Source organism: Schistosoma haematobium, chromosome 7, assembly GCF_000699445.3.
Source record: "Schistosoma haematobium chromosome 7, whole genome shotgun sequence".
Classification (NCBI taxonomy): domain Eukaryota; kingdom Metazoa; phylum Platyhelminthes; class Trematoda; order Strigeidida; family Schistosomatidae; genus Schistosoma; species Schistosoma haematobium.
In genome coordinates this window covers 19138812-19149098 of record NC_067202.1, presented here as the reverse complement: position 1 = coordinate 19149098, position 10287 = coordinate 19138812, and positions in this window count along the sequence as shown.

The window sequence follows — 10287 nt, the reverse complement described above, 5'->3', positions numbered from 1 at the left end:
ATTCTTTGGAACCACATGGTAAATTCCTCAATGAAGATTGTTAATCCATCAGAAGAACTGGTGATGTTACGCGAAACGAACTGCTCACTCAAATAAACAAGAACTGAAAAGTTCTGTTATCTTCAATATATCTTCAATATCTTTGTCACGAGCTTGTATAATCCTACTGATTTCTTTGCTAACACTTCCAACTTGTTCGGTACTGTTCCAGGTATTCTACTTAACGACACTAATTTTAGTTTGTTTTTTTTGTTATTTGTGAATATGCTTGTCTTTTAAGTTAAGTACGTGGTTTTGTTTCAGGGCAGGTATGCTTATGGACGTCAGCAATTTTCACACTACCAGGTATGAAGTTGGCTTGTCGCAGTGTGATAATAATAAAGTGATGATCTAAATGATAGGAGATGATCTTTTCAAGAATAAGTGCTTCTTTTACGTATTTGATAATGTGTAGGAAGACGGAATCGATAGAATAAGAAGGAAACGGAGAGGATTATCAAGGAAATAAGAACTGGTTACTGGTTATGATTAGTGTAACCTTGGCAAATTACGTGATATGCATCAGGGACAGCTGGTTCAAAAGAGAAATGATAAGCCATGAGTGAGTACGTATTCATCCAAACTCCCATTAAACCTATCTACTAAGGGGGTTGTAGTCACGTTGGGTGTGAGAGCATTACAAATGCAAATATGAGAAAAATCGGGTGCGTATTTGAGTGTCTGCTCTTTGGTGGACAGCTTCTCGAGGCTTGCTTCGAGGAATAAACGATCATTAGAAACACTGAACTTAATAGGATGGGAATCAGAAAATTTAGTATTACTTGCAGTGAAATGAATAGTAGCTTTACAAACTACCCGTTTGTCTTCAATTTTACCACATTTAAAGCATTTAGCATTACGAAATACATGTGAATTAAATGAGTGAAATTTGGCACAAGATAAACATTTACCAAACGTTTGCTCATCTTCATGACCTGCTACACACTCTTCGATCAAATGTTATCTGCAGAACCTCAAGTACGCATTAGATTCGGATGACGTTTTTCTTCTTTACCGCATTCGAAATTTGTACACTCCAGATGATCTAGTAGCAATTCTTTGAGAGTTGCATAGGAAAGCGAAATTAGTTTTTCTGAGAATGTTAAAATGTTTAGTATAACTTCCTTGAACAGTTACCAAGAATACAAATTTCTTAGGCTTTCTCAGCTTCAAAAAGAAGACGTTAGTCTCCAGCACGAGTTATTTTCGACAATCGTGAAACTATGTATGAAAATATGACGACAGATAAGAAAACTTCATTATGTGACACATCTTCAGGTAGTGATCGTCCAATTATGCTGAACATTTCTAACGCAACGCCTTCGATTCGTTGCACACTGTATCGTTCAAATATTTTTCCTCGCTGAGTTAATTTCAGTGTTTTGGTAGTGTATCACTCATCAATATTACTGTTTTTACACTGATTGAATGTATTTCAATTAGAGTATGTGCCAGAAGCATTGTTCTTATTTCAGAAGTAAGTCGTCATTGGTACTTTCGAATACATTGGTTGTTTTTGCATTTGCTTGCTCATTTTGTTCTAACATTTTACAGTTTTTCACTATTCCTGATCATCAGTTTCTCTTGTCTGTGGGTATTGTTTGTTTCTAGTTTCCGTCGGAAAGCCTCTAACTGATGGCTAGACAGTGCACAAAAGGCAATTGCCAACGTCCATGCTGTCGAAACACTGTGGAAAATAGCAAGTATTGTGTTGAGGACAAAAGACGGTTTCGTAGAATTATAGTCTAATTCGATATTAGTACATTTGTCTTCGGTACAATAACTACAGACTTGATCCCATAATTTTAGATATGTCATGATGTCACTACATAATCTTACGTGAAAGTCACATCATGGTTTACACTGACTCGCTCTATCGTGACAATCAGCAAAGTGACTGTTTTTTGACTTCGCACAAATTATTATTTCGTCTTAAACCCAAGTACTGAGTACAAGCGGCAAGCCCCTGTCTCGAAAGAGATAGTGAGCTGTTGGTAAAGTCTTGAAGAAGCGTAACCAAGGTGGTTTCTGGAATAACAGAGCTTCTGTACGGTGGTCGACTGGTTAAACTAAAACAATTTCCATCATCATATAGAATAAGTGAAGGCAAATTGATAACAGATTTAAAGTTACCTGGGAATAAATTTGCATCTGATGTGATAACACTTTTCTTGTCTTCCGAAACAAGGAATTTACAAGGACAGTAAAAATATTCACAAGTTCAGAACAAGTTACTTGTTAGTTGATAATCGACTTTCCCATAAAACCATCAAGAAATGGAATTCACTACCCCAGTAATCGATTGAAGCGCTTTCTATCGGAAATTTCAAAGAAACATGGGTCAGCTGAGAGATGACCATTGTCAGAACCAACATGGGCCACCAAACCTCATACTTTTCAGAAATGGAACTGAAACTACTGTAAGCAGACATGGATTTTGGCTTGCTGTTGAATTGGCGATACTCTAATTTATAGACGAGCCAGTCAGAGGTGTTTTAGAGATTTCAAGGTTACAGCGCCAACTTCAATGCCTAATGCTAACGTACTTTCGAGTCACAGGCAATTTTATACAAAACGTGATAATTGCGCGACTATAACAAACAAAACGGCGAGACTATAATTTGTGGACGAATCAATCAGGTATAAGATAATAGATCTCGGATTTTAACGCGAAAGCCTTCTATCCATTTGGCTAGATAGTTTTCTGGCATTATAGCTGGTGTCAGTTCGTGATGAAAAACACCATGTATAATTCCTAACTAAGGCAAATTGCGACAATTATTGCGAACTGGATAATAAAAGCACCAGTAACACTGGCTGCAGCCATGTATTACAATATATATGGATGTTTGGAGGGCGTGCAGGCTCCTTAATAGGCTTGGTTATGTGCATCGTGTCGTCATCCACAAGTGGCATTTTGTTCACTCAACAACCGAAATGAACATAAACAATATTGGAGCTATGTGGTCGGGGCTGAAAGAGTTTTTGAGACTTTATCATGTCTCCAGAGGCCGACTATTCTGTAGCCGCCGTATGGATGATTCCCTCTACTTCATGCATTACGATTTTAGAACCTATGAACCTCTTTCAACCTTAACAAGTTTTTGGACCATGTCAAGAAATGTATCCACTTTATTTCCTTGGTTTTGTATAACATCTTTTTACTCTATGCTGACTGATGACTGGCTAAATTTCCCAAGGTCACTCAAGATTCGTTCAAAGGCCGTCCATAAACTAGAGTCTCGCCCCGTTCGCTTCAAACGTCATCACGTTATCCACAAAGCTACTGAGTACAGGTAGCCACTAACTTGTATAGGACGAAACGACTGTCCTGAATTCCACTGCTAGCCACGATCATCCCGCTCATATTACTTGTGAATTGAGCTATTATCAAGGCGTCCCATAGAATGCACATATGCTAATAAGACTGAACAGTTGTAGTCCTAAAAATCAGTGGGACGATTAGAATAACCAACACGGAAATGAATTGAAACTGGAACTGATAGCAACTACAAATCCTACATCAGACTGACGTTACCGACCGGATACGAATAAAGATGCGAGTGATTCGTCACGCTCCTGAGTAAACTGTCAGACATCTGAAATTATTGGACACAACAAGTATTAGTTAAGCTCTTCCATAACTCCCGACAGTCGTTTCGGTCATGTTCATCTTGACTTAGTAGGACCCTTACTAGATTCAAATGGACACTTACCTCAACGTGTATAGACCGTTTCACACGATGACCCTCAAGATAATTGCTTTTGAAACAGCGACCCGCCCCTTCGTCGAACAGTGAGAGGCAAACTTCGGATGCTCTTCAACTGTCACTACAGACTATAGACACTGATTCCAATCCGGACTGTTCCTTTGTCTTACTTAAATACTAGAAATCATACAATAATAAACGATCACACACCACACACAACGGTTTCAGAGATAGTCAAAAGCTTCACTCCCAGCTGTTAACGTTTCATAATGAACTGACACTCTCTCAGTCGTAACAATCGGTGTTCGAAATTCAGTGGAAGCTGATGTTGGATACACTGAAACACGACTCGTTCATGGAACGACACCCCAACTTTCAGGCTTACGAACAACATAAGTTCAGTTAAACCCGTTTCCACCTGACTGCTGGGCAACCGGAGTTTTAGTTTATCTTACCTCACGACAGTACACACCTCGTGGGAATATCGAAATGGTATTCGAATGGAACCTCAAAGTCCATCGCAAACCTGAATAATACATCACCTATAAAAACGGAACTAACAAGAACGTCAGCACTGACCGTCTTAAAGCCGCTTATTTAGAAGAAAACCGATTTACTGCTGATTTTCCTCCTTTACATTTGAACGACATGAGCCACAGATCTACGACGCCTTCCCTTATAATCAACAACCACGATGAAAGTTTGCCGGTACCCAAAACTCTGATCAAAGCAACGCGCTCTGAAAGAAGGGTAATGTTTCCGGAATACCTAAACGACTACCGAGTGTAGAACAATCAATAACATTTTGTTTGATCTCGTTTCTTTGTGTTGTTGTGCTGAGAAAATAACCTTATTATTCACTGATATACTCATTTATGTTTATACTTTTCCTTGAAAAATCCAAATAAAGATCAATATAGAAAACATTTTTACGTAGCGCGTAATCTTTACTTGTTTTTAACGCATTCCTTCTCTCCATGCACGTACGAGTGTATTTCGACAAGGACGTATAACATCTTTTTTTGTTTCTACAGAACGGCATTTACATTGTACATTTTCTCCATTGCTATATCGCACTACATAGGTAGAATCCTCCGGATATTGATAAACTGAAAGATAAATCAAAAAGAATGCGGCAGCATCTGGTCGGGAAATACATATAATAGTTATAAAATATCTGCCTTCATGCTTAACACGCTTAAAATGAAAATTTGGGTGAAGATTGTTTGAGCTATAAAAAAATGGGGTTACAATAGTAATAATGAAACGATACGTGTTAATAGACGTTGGTTAATAACTTAACGTATAGGTAGTAAGTATTTTGTGTTTAGAAATATTAAAGTAATGAATATTGTAGAAACGTTAATATTGATATTAGTTTTGGTTTAAATTATGAAATCAAATAACGATTATACCGGTCAGCTGTCCATATGAGTTGATTTCCACTTGCATCTGTATTAGCAGGCTAACTGAAAGAACATAAGTATTACCGTGGAGAAGAATTCCAACTAGGGTTCCAGTTAGTTTGATACGGTTTATTTAGTTACATGGAGATTTTCTCAATCTCGTTTTTACTTGACCGTGATAGAATTTATTAATACTACTAATATACATGAAAGGTTGTTAAAACAAAATTTAAATACGTGAGTGTTAATTATGTGAATTTTGGACAGATAACTAGGAACAAATCGTTAAACATGAGTGTATTCGTAAGAGACATGCTCTAGACTCAATATTCTGATCTGCGGCAGACTATTTATTTATATTTATACTTGCCTCCTGATTGGGCATACAAGTTAGTTGCAAGTACGCGGTTTATCATAAAGCGGAATACGATTTAATTGAAATACAGTGGTTATAAGTTATTGAAATCAGTTAAGCCTATGTCATATTACTAAGTGATGTGGTGCTGCAAGATGTATTTGGCTAAATAAGTTTTAACCAGATGATTAAATAGTGAGTGATGCTCATGTGATTATCAGGGAGAACATAAGCTGTAACCAAGGGGAGTACACTCGCACCTCATGTCTATGATAATTGCTTGAACCTTAGTCAGTGTTGGGGTAAATTCGACATTGATGTTTTCAGTTTGCAGGAGATTTGCTCGACTGCTTATACTGATTATTTGCATGCATGATTGTGTCGCTAAACCATCAATAAGACTGACAAGGTTTTGAGATATTTACTGAATGAGTAACTGATAGAGAAACATACTGTAATCATCTGTAGTGAATGAAAATAAACGAAAAACAACACTAGTGATAATTAAAGTCAATTTACTGACCGATTTTGTTAATAGTTTCATTAATTTTATCAATCATATTACGTGATTGTCAAGTCATGACAATGCTTTATGACGATATCCTGAAACTATTACGTTTAACTAGTTATAATGTTGATTGAGGATTAGTCAGTGAAAAAATAGATATTGTTGCTTTAGGTGATTCGAAATTATCAGAAATTTATAACGTTAAAGAATCCGAGACGCCTAATTTAATTATAAGTTTCAACTCGGAAATATTCGTTTAGTGTTAATTCCAGTAGGCTACGGAGTTTTGATTTTAAACGTTTGTTTAGCCAACAACTACCCGAGGATTTAGTTACTTTACTAGTGCAGTCGATAGTACCTAAATTTTTAATTTTATTATCTAAACTATGTTCGCATTTTAGGCTAATCCATAAACCCAAATACGATTAGCAACAACGACTATGATGGGTTTATTGATAAATGTTAAAGGCGATTCAGATGATTTCTAAATTTAGAAGACATGAAGATATAGTGCAACGCATGTACGGGCCAGGTTAAGAAGCAGGTTATTAAAATTAAAACACGAATTTCAGCGAAGGGATCTCTTTTCAACGAATTTATTATCAAGCTGTACAATCGTATATATATGAAAATTTTGTTTTTGTAAAAGTACTAATTCCATGAGGAAATGTGAATATAGTTAATATAAAGGTTATAATACTAGATTACGTAATATGAATAATAACAATAACAATGGATTTGGTGAATATAATAAGATGATTAAAGTGTTTTTTTTTGATATAATAATTAAAGGTCATAGAGGTGTACAAAAATAAACTGATATGATGAGCGTTCATGCATAAAACAATGAGAATATAAGACATAAGTAAAGGGGAATGCAGTAATAATAATAATAATAACATTAATAGTAGGATAATCAAACTAATTAAGGCCAAGGTAACGATAACGATAAGACGTACTTCTTTTGTACGCATAGTTCTGGTTTAAGCTCCTGGATGGCAAGAGCTTCGGCTATTTTTAAAAGTTGTATACGAAGAAATCTGGGTAGATTTGAACGAATCATATAAACAATCTTAAAATCAATTTGTGGATCTGTTGAATGGTTATAGTCAATTAGGTGTTCAAGAATAGAACTCCTAACTGCTTTCCTTTCACCCTTATAGAACCAGGCTGGAATATGTTCTCGTATCCGAGTTGAAAGCGAGCGCTGGCTACGGCCAATGTACCTTGCTCCACTTTAATCATTTTATTATATTCACCAAATCCATTGTTATTGTTATTATTCATATTACGTAATCTAGTATTATAACCTTTATATTAACTATATTCACATTTCCTCACGGAATTAGTACTTTTACAAAAACAAAATTTTCATATATATACGATTGTACAGCTTGATAATAAATTCGTTGAAAAGAGATCCCTTCGCTGAAATTCGTGTTTTAATTTTAATGTTTAAGCAGGTTATTGACGTATTTGACAACTTGAAAATAATGAACATGACCAGAAAGATAATTTTAAAGTTAAGACTGCTTATGAAACTTCAGGCAGGAATATGACGCGTTATAAACATTCCATAAGAATTTACTGCATTTAGCCTAGGGACACTTGCAAATATGTGGCAAAAGAAACTGGAAAATATATACATGTTAAGTGCAAAAAAATCACCCAGTAAAATAGTTGAACTCGCCTGGGTTATTTTTGAAAATTGTATTATTCAGTGGACGACATATATAACGCCATTCGTGAGTAGTAATGATCCAAAAGTTTCCAGAATAAAACATGCAGTATGGCAATTAATTGCATGGTGCTTAATGCTGTTGAGGTTTTTGGGACTCGCTCTGATCAGAACAATCGAATGAATCCAGATAATTGTGTGGTTGTTATTGAATGAGCCATCTAAAATGACCTTATGATTTCAGGAAACTTATAGTTGAATCTCACCGTATGTTTTTGGAGTAGTCATCCTTGTTGTTTTGCAATGGAACTCGAAAATATGAAATTAGGCAGGCAGTGGTCGGAAGAAAGATATTACAAGATAGTGCATAGTTTAAAACAGGATGAGGTGTTAAGTGAAGGAACATTGAGAATTAGATCCAGATAACTATTTAGTCCTTGGTTGCATTGTTAGTCGATGTATATTTACGCTATTTACAGGTCATATTTGCTAGAGCTTGATGTTTAAACAAGACTATGTCGCTGAAGCATGTAAATGCTATTAAAGCTTGTTAACGAACCATCAAAGCTAATTACTTGATATAGGCGAACAGTTTTTATTATCGCTTGAGCTAGTATGTCATGAGAGCTAATCAATATAACCTTATGATAATACTTGTGAGCATTAATCAGAGGACTATTAGAATATTGGGTTAACATAAATATAAAATCGATCAAGGAAGTTAAAGTGGAAATAATGATTATTTGTATTAGGTTGCGTTTCTTTAGTCGGGCTTACCAATGTGGAATTATGGTCTATTAGGATATTAGTACTGCTCTAATAATAGACCTAATCCTAAATTTGTAGATTTGTCATGATATAACTGCCTAATCTATAAGATCTTACGTGGAAGTCACACCTGGAAGTCTACACCAACTCACTGTATCGTAACAACTACCAACACATGATGAAGAACAAGCTTAGGATAGAGAAGGAACAATATATTTAATATGAATAAAAGATATAAGATAATATTCAGCAGAGACCACGCTTGCATGGCCGAGCCATGCTATTCGATCAACTCCAATTCATTCAATTCATTGTTCGCGCCTTCTCCATCGTTAGGTATTTCTCCGCGTTAAATATTGAATATCTATTTTCTGAGTAGTCTCGTGTTCAGCTTTGTGGATTGTGCGGTTATTGTCCAATGCCACTACAGAATCTTTACCAACGACAAGCCCGTTGAGTTGAAACTTACAGCTGACCACGTCTTGGTGTCATCACTACCCTATGAGAGGGGGTAAGATGTAGCGGTAAACCGATCCCCAAATTTAATAGTTTTGTGGTCTTCGACACCGAAGATGACTTAATTGGCTTGGCCCGACCTACTCTAGATGAAGGTGATCGATCACGCAGCAGTATCAGATCACGAATGGGTACGCCGTGCTATGTATCCCTTGCAACTGCTAGCCGGTTGAAACGGAACGCTTCTTGACACATTGACGGCTCTCTAACTATACTTTTGAACCCGTTCATTTCTGACCTCTGATTTTACTGTGTAGCTGTGCGTCGATTGTTAAGCTGTTACCTATGGAGGATTTGTTAATAACCGAATACCTGTGACTGCATCCTTCATATTATGAATGCTTGTTGATGCTGCTGATGCGTTCTGCCTGCCAGAAAAACATTACTCACTGAACGAAAATACTTGGATTTTTATGAATTTTCTTTTTTCTCACTAGCTCAACTAAATACTGAATATTTAAAGCATATGCTTATGGTGACATATATTCAGTGATTTTTGTAACAACAAAAATAAAAACCACATTTTTTCTCTAATTTGTCACACTTTATTTGTAACCACATTTTTATTCAATATCTGTTGTTTTGCTGTATCACTTGTTAAAAAGGCGATGATAATTGTTTCGATGAATGATGTACACTACTACTACCGCGTTGTTTAAAATATAGAACACTCTCTACGCCGTTTGTTCTTCTGTTTTATTGGCCACCGTTTTGATTGAAGACTATAATAGTATTATAACATCATTATAGGCCTTCCGACTCAACGTTGGACTTTTGGCGCGGTTTACTATTGTATAATATTATTGGACTCCGTCTTCCTCATTACGTCATTGGTGCAGTCACTTGCAGGGGAACACCTGCCAATCAAGTGAACTCAGTTTGTGGTCGTTGTTCTCACGAGGCAGTTCACAAGTAACATTCGTTCTATAGTAACTGTTAGTGTCTGTTTGTTTAATATACCTTTTGTATTGCTAACGCTATTTTGTTACCTTTGGTTTTACTAACGAACAGACATCTAGGTTTCTTTACTATTACCTTTTCTTGATATATCATTAATAACCCAGTGTGACGATATATTTTGTATAAGCTCCTTTTGCTTGGGAACCACCACAAATTTGGTGAGCCCGTAAAATTTTTTTTCTCTCGAAACTACTTTTGAGTTCACTTACAGACATTACGGCGTTATTTTACCCTTGGTAGTATTTAAATTTTCGTATATTTGTAATGTACTCATCCGAAACTGAAGGCATTAGCCCGGATAACATTTCAGCAGAGCTACACGCTCTAAATTTAATAAATGTGCCCCC